At 36.4% G+C, this 15,402-nt stretch overlaps 1 protein-coding gene across 6 annotated transcripts in view; it reads left to right on the top strand.

Annotated features, from left to right (window-relative positions):
• Nucleotides 1–15,402, top strand: part of FAM110B (family with sequence similarity 110 member B) — a 111,494-nt gene that overhangs the window by 38,556 nt on the left and 57,536 nt on the right. The window contains exon 1 of one of the 6 annotated variants that reach the window (XM_087707039.1): nucleotides 14,692–15,225. The exons of the other annotated variants lie outside the window; for them this stretch is intronic. The gene's annotated coding sequence lies outside the window, so the exon portion shown is untranslated. Of the gene's footprint in view, nucleotides 1–14,691; nucleotides 15,226–15,402 lie in introns of those variants that run through there. 6 annotated transcript variants of the gene reach the window in all.

Genomic DNA, 15,402 nt, shown 5'->3' with positions numbered 1-15,402 from the left:
TGTTACGTAACGTATTGTGACACATGACATTTTTCCCCTTTGCCCAGCTGGGTTGGGTGTGGCGTACTCATAACACATCCAACCTGCGGGTTGCCAGTTTGACATCCCTGGTATAAACAGGGAGTTGGACTAGAAGGCCTCCAGGGTCCCTTCCAACTCTGTTATTCTGTTATAATTATCTAGGAACATACATACTACACTATTCTGGATGAGGTGTTGTGCTCAGAAAAATCAAGCAGGTCTGTCGCCAAACTATTACAGTAATCTAGATAGCATACCACCAATGCATGGACTTATTGCTTAGCTGCTTTTGAAGTAAGATGTGAATGCATTCTTTGAATAATTGTAAGATATTACACATTCTTACAGTTAGCAATTAATTACTTCAATTTAAGTTTGTCACCAAGAACAACTGCAAAATTATGTACTAGGTTTGTAATTGACATTTGTAATTGACAGTCTTGAAGGGCAAAAGAAGTCAAGAGAAAGGGACAGTCAGGTTGAAAAATAATTAACTAAAGCATTTTTAGATGTAATTTAAGATAATAAGCTTTTATTAAACTGGAAGTCCAAGTTAGATATTTTGAGAAAAGAAATTATATTGCATCATCCAAGACTAATCACTTTTTCCATTGTATCCTCAAACTAGAGGACCAATCTCTGCAATGAGCTAATTCTATTTGTGCACGCTGTATGTGGTTGAAGTTGCCTATGAGTTTTCATTCATATAACATGCACTCTATTCATATTGAAAACCTAGTTTTATATGTCAATAACCTTGACCTTAATGTAGAGTATCAAAAGTTGCCAGGAATGCCTTTATCTTACCAGAATTAGCTGTCTCAACTGAATCTATTTTCAGAGAATGCAGCTCTGGCCAGAGAAATTTTTTTCTTATTTATATTACATCCAGATATTCAGAAGTTACTGTTGATTCAAAATTCAGCATGTTTGTTAAGAGCATAAGCATAACATCTTTTTATAATTCAGAAGTCTGCTAACAGATTTGATTAGAAAGGGATTCTTTGGAAAACAAGACTAGAGTTTCATGAATGCAATATATGGTGTCTTGATTCTCCTAAGCATTTTGGAATACTTCTAGATTAATCAAAAACATTGAATTAAAAAGTTTGTTTCTAGATACAATTCAAAACTGTTTGAACTTTAAACCTACATAGTTTAGGAACAAATTTAAAATGGTATCTTAAACTGTACCCAACTGCATCTGTTGAAAGGACAAGAGGATGCCTAAAACTCTTTCCAAAGAAGGCCATCTCATATCCTTTCTGACACTCTTTGCAAATTGGTGAAGACTTGCTTTTTAAGAAGAAGTCATTCCTTCCCTTCTTGCTTTAATTCATTGTTCTTGATGAGGTGGTAGTGCTATTTTTTAATTTTTTTGTATATATAGAAAACCTGAATGATTTAACTTATTTATTGTGACCCAAATATTCTGTGGCATGTTAAGGTATGTACCATAACTTTTAAATAAAGTAAATACTAAATGTTCATTATTTAGGCAGGATGATTTTAGGAGAGAAAAGCTACTCTTCATACAGTTTTAACCATATGGAAGATCAAATCAGCTGCAAAAATAGACAAATATGTTTTTTTTAATGTTTGTATCCATAAAACAACATGCATTAAGCATTTACGAAGCCTTAACATTATTTCAGTTACCTGGGTCCTTGCCTGTTCTTTTTAGAGAATTATACCTTGACATGGTAAGACTGCTCCTTCCCAGGGTCAAAAGAGAAGGGTGAAGCCAACACTAATCCCCAGCAGATGTCAGAGCAGTTGGGGTTCTTCAGGGGGTGGAGTAGGATGATACTGAAGAATGTACACAATAGTAGTAAACATCCACATGTCTGAAGGGAGGACGGAATTTAATAGAAAGTGGAAATTGACTTGCCTTTTCCTGGATATAAGATGGGGAAGAGAATCGTTGTCAGAACTTTGAAAGTTTTGGTTTTTATGTGAGTACAGTTACAGCTGTTGTTTGTTTCCTGATCTGCCCTACCTTTAAGGGCTGACAGATGCTGTCTCATTTAGGAAAGTAATTCTAAAATTAGAATCATAAGTGAACAAGGAACAAACCACTCTCAATTGTCATCAAGAAAATTCCATGCATGTTAGAAGATGCTCCTCTAGTTACTGGAGAGGAAAACAGTGAATCACCACAATTAGATTTTGTGGTGATGGGGTGGTCTCCCAAAGCTGCAAGGAAGTCTGGTCACTTATGGTGCCAATATTGAAAGCATTCCTCATTGTACAAGGACACACAGAAACTGGAGCATGGAATGTATTATTTTTGCTGCTAATGAGAAGACTTTGGTATTCAGGATCTGGACTTGCAGGAGACAGTGAAATACCAGTCAGCTGTAGGGAAGAGCTGGAAGCTATTACTTCTCCTAAAGAGGGGACAGCTGGAAATGCTGAATTGCTGAATTGCTTGAATCTGCTCCTCTGGGTCTAAGGGAACAATTGAGACTGCTATGGTGAAGATGCAGGGAGTCCCTGAAGTTAAGTGTTGGCGGAATCAAAGTCTTTCTGGCAGAGTAATTAAACAATACCTGGGGAGATACTCCACTTTGCCGATGTATGGCTACCTTTTGATTTCCCTTGTTATTACTTGCAACTGAAATTCTTCTCTGAACATTTCATGAATCTCACTCATGTATTTTGAAACATGAATCAGGTTCCTTGAATCACCATGTGGCAATCTCATTTTTAACTACTCTTTCAGATTAGACTGCTGCAACAGAATGCTGAGAATGATCAGCTACAAACCGTTCTATTAATCTTACCGCTACAAACTGCTCTATTAATCTTAGACTACACTGTTTTCTTTATTTGTGTTAGGAATCAACAAAATTGCTACATAACTCTGAATTATAGCAGCAACAGTATTAAAACAACAGTGATAAAATTCAATGTAGAATTTGAGAAATATCATAGATTTAAAATTTGTGAAACAAATATTTTCAGGATGTGGGTTTTTAGGAATAAGTACAGATCATATGATTATATGACATACTGTTAACTGACATGACAAGGCCATATTTAGTAGAATTAATGCATAATGAATGTCCAACAATATATTCTATAGCTGTGGTAGTAGAAAACACCCAGAGAATTTTGTCACACATTGCAAGAGGAGCTAAATGTAACATAGAGGAAGGAAATAATAATAATAATAATGATGAGTGATTTGAATGCAAGAATGGGTGATTTTCAAATCAATGCATGATTTGAATGCAAGAATAGATTAAATGAAAAAAGCTGGCGTTATAGGATGATTTTGATTGGTTACATAATAATGTAAGAGTTAGGATAACAGAGTTTCCTGGAGAGAATTTTTGGTTTATTGTCAATGTAAATGCAAATTCTACTGAAGGATATTACTGGTTGAACGATATCAGAATCAAACTAGCTACATAATAATCATAGAAAATGGGAAAATGAAATCCAGTCGACCAAGAACTTTTATGTACACATCATGGTACAGGCCATCATTTTGGCCAGCAATTATAAGGATTAAATTTAGAAAAAATAGAAAAGAGATGCAGAAGACATATATCAGAATATACAATCAGTGAAAATAATAGATTAAATCAATTAACATGCAAAAGAGAACCTGAGGCATGAGGAAGAAGCAAGAAACATTGGGAAGATTGGATCAGAAAAAAATGTTTTAAAAATATGAAAAAGAATAAGATCACATACTTCCATGGAGCTGTTCTTGAAGATTGCAGTTGATCCAGAATGTGGTAGTATAAGTAGTGTTGGGTGCACCTCAGTTTGTCCATGTGACATCTCTCTTTGTGAGCTGCCTGGATTATCAGTTCAGTTGCAATTCAAAGTGCTGGGTATCATCAGTAAAGCTGTTTATGGCTTAGGGTAGCTAGATAGCTACAATTGTTTCTGCCCGCTCTATAAGAGCTGGCAGGGTTGGCATACTCCTGCCATCCTCAATATCATAATGTGTTTTATGGAACCCCGGATATGTAATTCCTGTCCCCTGAATGGCATTCCACTAAAGTCTGTATAGGCCTCCCTCAGCTAAAGTAATTTGTGAACCCCACATCAGGATTTTCTAATGTAGCGTTATAACTTTTTGCTTTTATTCTTTCTCTCCCTTTTATTAAGCATTTTAAACCCTTGTATTTCTCCTTGAGTTACTTCATGATTAGATGGCTTATAAATCAAATAAAAAATCAAATTCAGAATACATTATGATAGCTAAATATGGAAGGTGAAGGCCTTGGATAGCAAGGATGTACCACGACTGAATACAAATTTCTAAAAATCAAGCACACAAGGACAAAATGTTGTCTTAATCAAGAATATGAACAAATAGAAGAAATTTTTTAAAAAGAAAAATGTGTTTAAGATGATTGCAGAAATCACAGGAAATTTTATATGGAGGTTACTCAAGAACAATCATAGAAGAGAAGTGACTAAGGTTAAACAATTGTGAAAGAACAACACTGAAAAACTATAAAAATGGAATACTAGAATGAAAGAACTGCTTTTATAGACAATGTATATTCATAAATTCACTACTAGAGCGTGAGAAATGGTAGGCTTTAAGTTGTCATATAAAATCACAGGTGCAAATGAAAGACTTATTAAACTGAAGTTGTAGGAGAAGGTAATTAAAGTGCTATAAATTCTGTATCAACAAATATAGAACCAAACTATGTGGCATGGAGATTGAAAAAGTTCAGTGCATATATCTAATTAAAGGAAGATGCAAAAGAATATGCAAATTGATGGAGTTGAAATCAATTTGCGTACATAAGCACAAATTCTGTTATAAGAATGGCAGGAGTGAAGAGATGCATCAAAATAGGATGACAAAGTGTTAATGTCAGTTAGCAGGCAACACTTTGTTATAAGGAAAAAGAAAAGCTTGGGTGAACTTAGTATGCAGGTAAAAATGGAAGGGCAAAAATCTTGGGTGAATGTTAAATATGAAGAAGACAAAAGTAGTGTTAGCCTGAAAGTCATGGGTGGTTCTCTTTATTTTCATGGGATCTATTTCATCCAATCACCCCAGAAAATTGCAGATAATGAAGTTTCACAAAATGCAAAAATCAGTATACTATTTTCTACATGCATATAGTAAGAAAAAGCCCAGAACTGTAATTATATGACAACCTTCAGCGAAGAAGACAGACTGGACTCTGTTTCAAAACTCTGGATACCCAAAACATGGGAAAGAGAACCATAGATGATGAGATTGTTTTGTATTGTTGAAATAATCAATTAAAACAATTTACATATGCTGGATGTGCTAATTCCCTTGTGTTTTATTCTTTCTATCAAATACAAATATTTGTGGGTTTTTTAAAAAAATCCTCTTTAAAACTTATTTTTCACCACAGAAATTGGTTACTTTTAATTTTTTCTATGTATAGATTATATCTTGCTGTACATATACAGTTGTATAGAATACAAGTATCCCTTGTCAAGGGATGTCTTAATGGATCTCTTAAGTGAACAGAAACTGATACTATTAAACATGACATCTTTTTGCAAATTCGAATGCATATTTTTTATGTGTAGTTGTTTATAAATTCAAAAGAAGAAGAATGACTATGGCATGCACAAATGATTGGATGCCCTTTTAGTTACTACTTTGTAACACCTTTGGCAGAAATAACAGTTTGCCAATTTTTCCTAAAGCCAGTTGATACTTGCTTTTGGAAAGTTTTCCTACCATTCCTTGTAGAATTCTTCTAGCTCAGAAATAATATTAGGTCTCCATTCATGCACTGCTTGTTTGAGATTGCTCCACATATTTTTCATAAGGTTTCTTTCTGTTCAAATTTGAGGACTACAAAAGACATTTCAGAAACTTTACTTACATTCCTGTATTTCATGGTTTATTTGGAACTTCGTTTTAGACAATTATTTTCCTGAAATATCCAAACTCTTTTCAGCTTTCTATACAGTGGTGGGATTCAGCCAGTTCGCACCTATTTGGGAGAGAAGAAATCATTTTGTTTTTTTCCACTTTACAGGGATAATCCTGTAAGGAAGGCAGGAAGGAAACATTCTGGTATTGTTTCTAGCCTAATCTTTATTTCCCTACTTACAGAAACTGCCTCTCCGGTTAATCCTTATTACATTGTAACAGCTAAGACAAAGCACCCATCAACATGAGTGAAGTTGAGTTGGCCATGCCCACATGGTCACATGACCACCTACCCAGCTGGTCATTAGGACAGAGAACCGGTTGTTAAATTATTTGAATCCCACCACTGTTTCTATGTCTGCAACATGCTTATGCTCAAAATCATGCAGCAGCTGGGTGTTTTTGAGAAACTAAAGAATTCAAAATAGGTGCATTTTTCAGCCAGTGTCTATGATTATCTTAGCCTTTGTTTCTAGATCACTGAGAACTTTTGCTAATGTGTTTGTAACTGTATTCTCTTCTTTGGGAGATTCTTCGCTTCTATTTTATTTTTCTTATTTTGAATAATTTGCAGCATTATTTAGAAAGCAGAGTATCATAAATTTGAAATTTAACATGTAGCTTTTACTGCTACCACTTGTGCATATGTAACCCAGTATACATTTCTTGATGTACCAGTTATTTCAGCTGGGAGGTTGCTCTCTTCTATTGCTTGACAAACACATACAATGAAATTGGTCTGCATATAAAGGTTTGGCAAAGTAGTTATTAACGATTATTTGCATACTTCTCTATTTCTTACAGCCTTATCCAATAATTTCTCTACAATATGAGTTCTTTTGAATGAATAATTTCTTGATCAAAGTGGCAGATCCATATTTATGATGAGCTTTTTCCACTGCTCAATTCAAGTGCCATCAAACTGTTTTGGAGTCAGCAAAACATTATATAGGGAGTCCTTCTTTAATGATGCTAATTGAGACTGAAAACTCCATCGTTAAGTGACATATTTTTTAAGGCAAAACACTGTATGATCATGTATTTTAGTAATGACAGTCTCAGTTGCTGTTAAGTGCAATCCTAACATGACCATAACTTGCAGTTTCCTCTGGCTTCCTTATTGATTTTGGTTGTTGGAAGCTTGTAGATAAAATTGCAAATCACAATCATCTGACTGTAGAATGATGAACCAGTTGTTAGTACAAGGACTCAATGTAACTACTACTTGTTCAACACCATTGTAAGTTCAAAAAGTTGCTGAACGATTAACCATTAAACAAGGACCACCTGTTCCAGCATGAAAGTTGTCTCCATTGCTGATATGTGTCCTGTAAGTGTGTGTCCTGGCTTGGCTTATATAGTGAGTGATCAAGAAATTGGTTGGCTGGAATGGTCTGACTGCAAAAGCTTGTCACTTTTAGTCTTTTTATCCTTTTTATAGCTTTTTTGATATAACCTAATATGAATAAAGCTTTAAAAACAAATCAAGGAAGTTGATCAAAAGCAGGATTTTTACCTCTCTATTTGTGTCCTATAGGCAATAAATTCTTATTTTTAGATTATGGCTTTTTTTGAAAGTAATGAGTGTTGAGACTTTGTTGGTCACATCATTCTGCTGTTTCACCATTTCATTTCTGCACTCCATGTTAAAGGCTGTGGTGATGGAGCACTTACAGTACTGCCTGTTCAGAAGTTTTAAACAACTGCATAATTCTGATAAACCAGCACAGCATAGATTTTTAGGAGAAAACAGCAGAATGGCAACAGATGAGCTCAGACCAGAATTGCAAACTACAGTCTTGATCATGTAGAAAATAATTTGTTGCATAAGCAGCTGAGGCATTTTTAATCAATGGCAAACCTATGGCATCCGTGCTGGTGGAGGCATGCAGAGCCATCTCTCTGGGCATACGAGCCATCACCCATTGCTCTTCTGGGTTCCTGCGGGCCAATCGCGGGAGTGCTGGAAACTGGAAGAGCAGCCGCCCAGTGCACATGTGCATGCCAGGAAGATGATCTTCCAGTTTCCCACACAGGCAGGTGCACTGCCACCTGGTCTTCCGGTTTCTGGTGTGCATACACATGTGAAGACCAGTTGGCTGGTGCGCATTCGCATGCTGGAAACCAGAAGATCATTTTCCCGGTGCATGCATGCAGACTGGGCAGCTGCTCTTTCGGTTTTTGGTGTGTGCGCACCCATTTCGGCACTTGCTGCAAAAAGGTTCGCCAACATTGCACTAGGAAGTTTTGCTCAGTTCCTCAGAACTGGAAGGCAAAGTTTCTTTCACTTTCTGTTCCTTGCCATATCTAATTTGGATCCAGAATTTACATTTTGCTAGATGTATTCATTTCAAATTCTTTATTCATTTTCTGTTTGCATTCTTAGCAAGAAGCCAATTACTAGATTAATTAAGATACCTCTCGTATAATTATGCTTACAATTATCTATTTCACACAGGTCTCTGTATTTTTATTTGTTTATATTTCCTATCTCTTAACTATCTACCTCAGAAAGTATGACATTTAAAGCTTAAAATATGATTTAAAAGTTTTTAAAAAAAAATGATTTTAATTGGTTTTGTTCTCAAGTGAAGAAAATCTGGTCTTTATGATACTATGGAGAGGGAGGATAGTGGGCAGGCATCTGGACTTTTTGAAATAATGAGGAATGAAGGTATATTATGGTTAAGGACCAAGATTCATTGGTCTCGGAAGAATAGAGGGAGACTAGAAACATTGGACTGAGAGCCTTGTTCCTTTTGGTTACTTCATTATTGGCACTAAAGGAACCTTTGAGCCAGTGACTGCAGTGGAATTACTTTATTAGAGTTAGCTAATGGAAGTTTTTTGAGTGGGGGAGGCAGAGTAAATAGGTCGTACTGTACCTGGAAAGCAAAACATGCTATCTAACCTGACGCTAACAGCCATGGGCTTGGGTCAGAGATAGGCATCACATATTGTAACAACCAGTTCACCCAGAACAGAAAATGTGAGAACATGCACGCCTTCCACGCATGTGTGTGGCATCGAAAAAAATGGTGATTATGTAGGACAGGATAGCACCAGGGTAGGTGAGCAAGCCGAACCACTGGTCAGAATTACCAGTTCACCTGAACAGGTCTGAACGGGCAGCAGCCCACATCTGGCTTGGGTGTGTTTGAGTGTATGCAAGATAAATAGATGCTGTCTCCTCAACAGTATCCTGTTCTCAAAGAATGGAATTCTGTCTCTGTGTGTTTGTCATGCTGGCTGACAAGGACAGAACCCACACATTTATAGACACAAAATATTCCATGTAATAAATTCCATGGAACTCTTGCATGTGGAAGTTTGTAAGAAGAGAAAACAAAAGCAAGCATGTATGCTTTTGACACCAGTTCAGTGTTTTCTTTCATTGTACTGGGAATTATCTCTTGCTGCTTGGCAGTTCATTCTTATTATCTGAGTGTAAGTATGTTAGGTACATACTCACTGTACCGTGACTTCCTAGGAGAAAGCAGTCAACAGAATACTGTAAGGTTTTTCTGAGACACAGCTGTTCATTCTCTGGAATGAGGTTATAAAGTTCCTGGCACAAGGAATTCTTCTTAGAATACTACTTTAATCTAAGGGACAAGAAGGCTTATTGCTTGACAAAAGGTTGCTTGTTCTGTTCCCAAGTGTATATTTGCTGTGACTAGCTTTAAAGTAAAATTCTGCTGCCATTTTACCTTACTTTCATATGAAAAAGTTTTTGGAGTTATGGGAACCAGTTTGTTTGTACAGGTAGTCCTCAACTTACAACAGTTCTCCTATGACCACTCAAGTTATAACGGCACTGAAAAAAGTGACTTATGACCATTCTTCATGCATATGATCATTGCATTAACTTTAAGGCTTAAAGTTGCCAAGGTTGGAGACCCATCCCCATGATCAAGTGATTTACATTCGGATGCTTGACAACTTTGACTCACATTTATGACTGTTGCAGTGTCTCAGGGTCATGTGATCACCTTTTGCAGCCTTCTGACAAGTAAAGCCAATGGGGAAACCAGAGTCACATAACAACCCATGTGACTAATTTAACAACTACCTTGATTCACTTAACAAATATGATAAGAAAATGGAGCAAAAGTCACTTTAAAAATTTCTCACTTAGCAACATAAGTTTTGGTTCAATTGTCATAAGTCAAGGATTACCTGTAGTGTTCAATGCTGCAAAGTATTTTGAACCAAGACTGTTAAAAAGTGGTATTCATTACAGAACTCTTCTTATTTCCCTGTATTAAAATAGCATCTCTAATGGGATATCTCCTCTTTTTTCCACAGATATTTATAGACAAGGTTAGTTGGCAGACACTGAAAATGGAACAATAATGATGTTCTGACATACCTATCTTGCAACCAAAGATTATAATGACAGTTAACAGTTAGCAGATACTTGTTTAAAATAATCAACTAAATACATAAGGGAATTTTAATTTCTTAACACTTAATTTCTGACCTATGTCTTCTATATAAATTTAAGGAAACTGTACTTCTCCAGATGTTCCTCAGTATATTTTACCTTGCAAATACATGTTGGACTTCTGAAAACTATAGCTCACAAATAAATCATGGACTGCAAGTGCCCAATTTTTTTTTTCTTTGGTTATTTTGGTTTTTTAAAACACATCATTTTCAGAGTCTGCAGTCCTATGTATGATTAAATTAGTGTTAAAAATAGGAACTAGATACACTGGAAGTATTTTAATGAATGGAAATCAAATTCTGGCACATCCTTATGCTATTCTACATGCATCACTTTTTTTGTCATTTTCATTTAAACTTGTTAATGCTTGCAAAATGTGGACTTGGGCAAAGAGGTCATTCTCTCTACATGTCAAGGGAGTTGGTAATTATGTCAGGTTGGGAATTATTTTGCTGAATTTGAATGTTGGGACATGAAATTTTTTTCATCACCAAGTTAATCACTTTACTGGCTAATTTAGCTTTAATGTTGCAAAAGTTTTCATTTGTGTTAGATGCTGCAAAGAAGTTGCAAATCTAACTTCTGCTGGCACACAAAACATTATTTATTTATTTGTTTGTTTGTTTGTTTGTTTGTTTATTTATTTATTTATTTATTTATTTATTTATTAAATTTTGTATGCCGCCCACTCTCAAAGAGACTCAGGGTGGCTACATATGCAGTAGGAAGATAAAAGCATGTGACAGTAGCCACAAGACTACTATATTATGTCTTGTAAATACTGAAATCCATCCCAATATGTGAAAAAAACTTTTATTACCAGTCTTATGTTCATGGTAAAATAAAGTATAACATAAAATAAAGTATAAGCTGAAAAGAAAAGCATGGGTAAGAGATACAACTAATGGTTACAACTACCTTTAGATGCACTGAAGATGGACTTTGGAGAGAACTGTTTCATGAGTGAATTTAACTATTTTTTTGTAATAACGAAGAAAATTTCTGTTTTGTTAATTTTTCTAAGATAGAATTGGGGGGGGTAATTTTATGAATGGAGAAACTTACGGTATTTTTCAGAGTATAAGACGCTCCGAAGTATAAGACACACCTAGATTTTGGGAAGGAAAATAAGGGAAAAATATCTGCCTCTGCTTCCCAGCAATTTGCCTCCTTGCAACAAACAGTACAGGCAATAAACACTGTTTGTAGTGTTATATTTCAGACTATACTTATACAGATGCTGTTAAAATGTGCTTTGTGGAAGTATAGTTATTCTCTGCTATTTAAAAGAATAGCATTTTTTAAAACAATAGCACTGGGCCTCTTCAAATCAAGCATTTATTTTAAAAAGCTTTTTCATTTTGTTACACGGTCTAGAACAATAATAAAGGAGTCTTTAAAAAATAAGTAATAATTTGAACATTCTATAGGCATTTATAGTTGTTGACTTACCTCCTTGCGTCTTATACTCTGAAAAATACGGTAATTTGCAGGCAATATATCTAAATTAGTAATTACCGTATATACTCGAGTATAGGCCGACCCGAATATAAGCCGAGGCACCTAATTTTACCACAAAAAACTGGAAAAGTTATTGACTCGAGTATAAGCCTAGGGTGGGAAATGCAGCAGCTACCGGTAAATTTCAAAAATAAAAATAGATACCAATAATGTTTTTGAATATTTATTTCAAAGAAAAACAGTAAACTAGCGGTGTATTCAATTAAATACTTCACTCACCTCATGATGCTGATGTCCCGCTGTGATGATGATGTCCCGTGCAGCCGCGGGAGCGATGTCCCGCCTCCTATGACACACGGCACAGTGATTCCTATCATTGGATCACTGTACCAGAGGAGGTGGGACATCGCTATGTGGCTGCTTGCCATAACAAGGAGGAGGTGGGACATCGTTGCAGAGCGGCAGGAGGGGGAGGAAGGGGAATCGTAAGACAGCCCTGCATTACATTAGAACGTGAGGAGGGGGGATGGTGCGGTGCGCGCTGCGCGGCAAACTGACACAGAGGGAGGGGAAACTCACAGGGGCACTGGGCCATTCACGAGTGTCACCCAGCGGCATGGCCCCGCCCCTTTTTCTCCTCCATTTCGGGCAAATTTTTCACTGACTCGAGTATAAGCCGAGGTGGCTTTTTTCAGCCCAAAAAGTGGGCTGAAAAACTAGGCTTATACTCGAGTATATACAGTACTAATTACTAATTTTATATATATATATATATATACATATATATATATATATATATATATATATATATATATATATATATATATATATATATATATATATATATATATATATATATATACAGAGAGAGAGAGAGAGAGAGAGAGAGAGAGAGAGAGAGAGAGAGAGACAGACAGACAGACAGACAGACAGACAGACAGACAGACAGACAGACAGACAACCCCTGGTAAGCCCCAATTATGGGAGGAAGCTAACTGCTTCCATCATCTGTCAATCGGCTTGTCACAAGAGTCCATCACAACAGAAACCCAATATTTTTACTGTTGCCTTTGTTATATTTGTGTTTTTTATTTGTGCTGATAAATAAATAAAGGGAGACTAGTATAGATCTATTTCAAGCTATTTAGCTCTCATCAGCTAGCCATACCCTTACTGGGATTCGAACCTGTGCTGTATTGCATCTTAGGCGAAGGTCTTCACCATTAAGCCACAGGTCTCCTCCTCATCAGCTGAAGCCAGGGAAGAAGGTATATATTTAGAGTCACAACCCCTGGTAAGCCCCAATTATGGGAGGAAGCTAACTGCTTCCATCATCTGTCAATCGGCTCGTCACAAGAGTCCATCACGACAGAAACCCAATATTTTTACTGTTACCTTTGTTATATTTGTGTTTTTTATTTGTGCTGATAAATAAATAAAGGGAGACTAGTATAGATCTATTTCAAGCTATTTAGCTCTTATCAGCTAGCCATAGGGTTGGGTTTGAGTCGTGATGGACTCTTGTGACGAGCCGATTGACAGATGATGGAAGCAGTTAGCTTCCTCCCATAATTGGGGCTTACCAGGGGTTGTGACTCTAAATATATACTTTCTTCCCTGGCTTCAGCTGATAAGGAGGAGACCTGTGGCTTAATGGCCAAGACGTTCGCCTAAGATGCAATACAGCACAGGTTCGAATCCCAGTAAGGGTATGGCTAGCTGATGAGAGCTAAATAGCTTGAAATAGATCTATACTAGTGTCAGCTTCTGCTTTGCTGTCGCTTCAGCTGCCATGAAACGGGGAGGGGGGGCATGGTATTTGGGAGGAGTTACTCATTGTCCTGGAGGAAAGTTCTGGAGTTCATCGACTGTTCGCACTGCGCATGTGTGGGTGTTTCCCGCCTGGACTAACGGCACCGACATTCCATCTTCGTGATGCCTTTTGAAGTTATCTCACACCTGACACTTGAAAGACTTATGATTGGGCTGGGGTGGTGATGCCAAGGGGTGGGGAATGGGCTATTCTATATATCAACTGTTTTCGCGCCTAATTAACCAGACTTCGCTATGCATCGACTTTAGCCATTTTTAATTAGTAAAAGTACATTTGATTTCTACAAATGGAGTCTCATGGTTTTTCTTTCCTAATTAATAAATGGAGAGGATCTGACAACTAGTCTCCCTTTATTTATTTATCAGCACAAATAAAACACACACACACACACACACACACACACACACACACACACACACACACACACACACACACACACACACACACACACACATATATATATATATATATATATATATATATATATATATATATATATATATATATATATATATCAGCACAAATACAACATATATGAATATATATATATATATGTATATACACACACACATACATACATCTTTGGGGTGTAATTTTTGACAGATATATGGTTACTCATACTCTACATCTGTGTACACACACATCATATGCCTGTAGCCATTGGGAACAATTGTCTTTAATTCAGGTTGGTTTGGTAGTTTTAGCAAAGTTGAGATGAAAAGATATGAGAAAAGATTCTCCCTGTCTATCCATATCCTATTTGATTTCAGGATGCAGAGAAAGTACAGAATAACTCCATCACTCCCTTATTACTCATATCCATCAGATTTGTGTTTAAATATAAAGCTAATATGAAGTGCATCCTTATTCTGTTGGCCACTTAGAATCAGAATAGTTAAACTTTGCCCACTTAAACGTTTCACGGTACATAAATGCACCTTATATAAATATATAGAGTTTGAGTTGCAAAGAATTAAGGCTAATAACATAACAATTGCTGGTTATTAAGAAAATTGCAAAATTGGTGAATACTACTTGGGACTTCGAATATTATGAGAAAGCGGCTGCAGTCAGCTGGTTATCTAATCGGGATTTCTTGCATTGAAAGAAACTAGAATGCATGTGCATATGCTTACATCCATTCTTGTACAGGGGTATACCTGTCTTGGGAGATATTTGATTTATTTTTTTTTGGTCATGTGCCCTCCTTTCATCGTTCTGTGCTAGCAAATGGCTATAATTAGATTAGCAGCCTGCTAAACAGCAGTGACAGTATCCAAGCCTCAGAGAGCATGTGCTAGATTCTACATGTGCCTTTCTGCCATTGGCTGGCAACATTAGCTGCTTTCCAATTTGATAGGTTTCCACAGTAATCTTTATGCTGCATTAGAGACATAGATACAGTGGTATAGTGTTCATGCAACGGTGGAGGAACTCTTCTGTAGCATGAAAGAAAAGCATACAGAAGAAAGAGTCATTGCTCTTTATTATAAACCTATCAGCATTTTAACAACTGCTGGCTGCAGGCAGAGGTCAGTGAAGGAGTTTCAGTTCATGGTAATTACTTTCAGGTCTTTATCTCCTCCCATAAAACACATCCATGCATGAAATGAATACAGTTAATCATGTCATCTATCTAATTTTCTTCTGTTTTCGTTAACATGTGCAACCTCCTGAAATGATCATCGCATAACAAAACACATAATTATATTTAATATTTAGCAGGACAATATA

Source organism: Thamnophis sirtalis, unplaced genomic scaffold (assembly GCF_051295495.1).
Source record: "Thamnophis sirtalis isolate CommonGarterSnake01/CBP01778 unplaced genomic scaffold, rThaSir2_p1.2 scaffold_2, whole genome shotgun sequence".
NCBI classification, from domain to species: Eukaryota; Metazoa; Chordata; class Lepidosauria; order Squamata; family Natricidae; genus Thamnophis; species Thamnophis sirtalis.
Note: the sequence above shows the minus strand (reverse complement) of the source record. Positions and strands in the feature narration are given on the sequence as shown.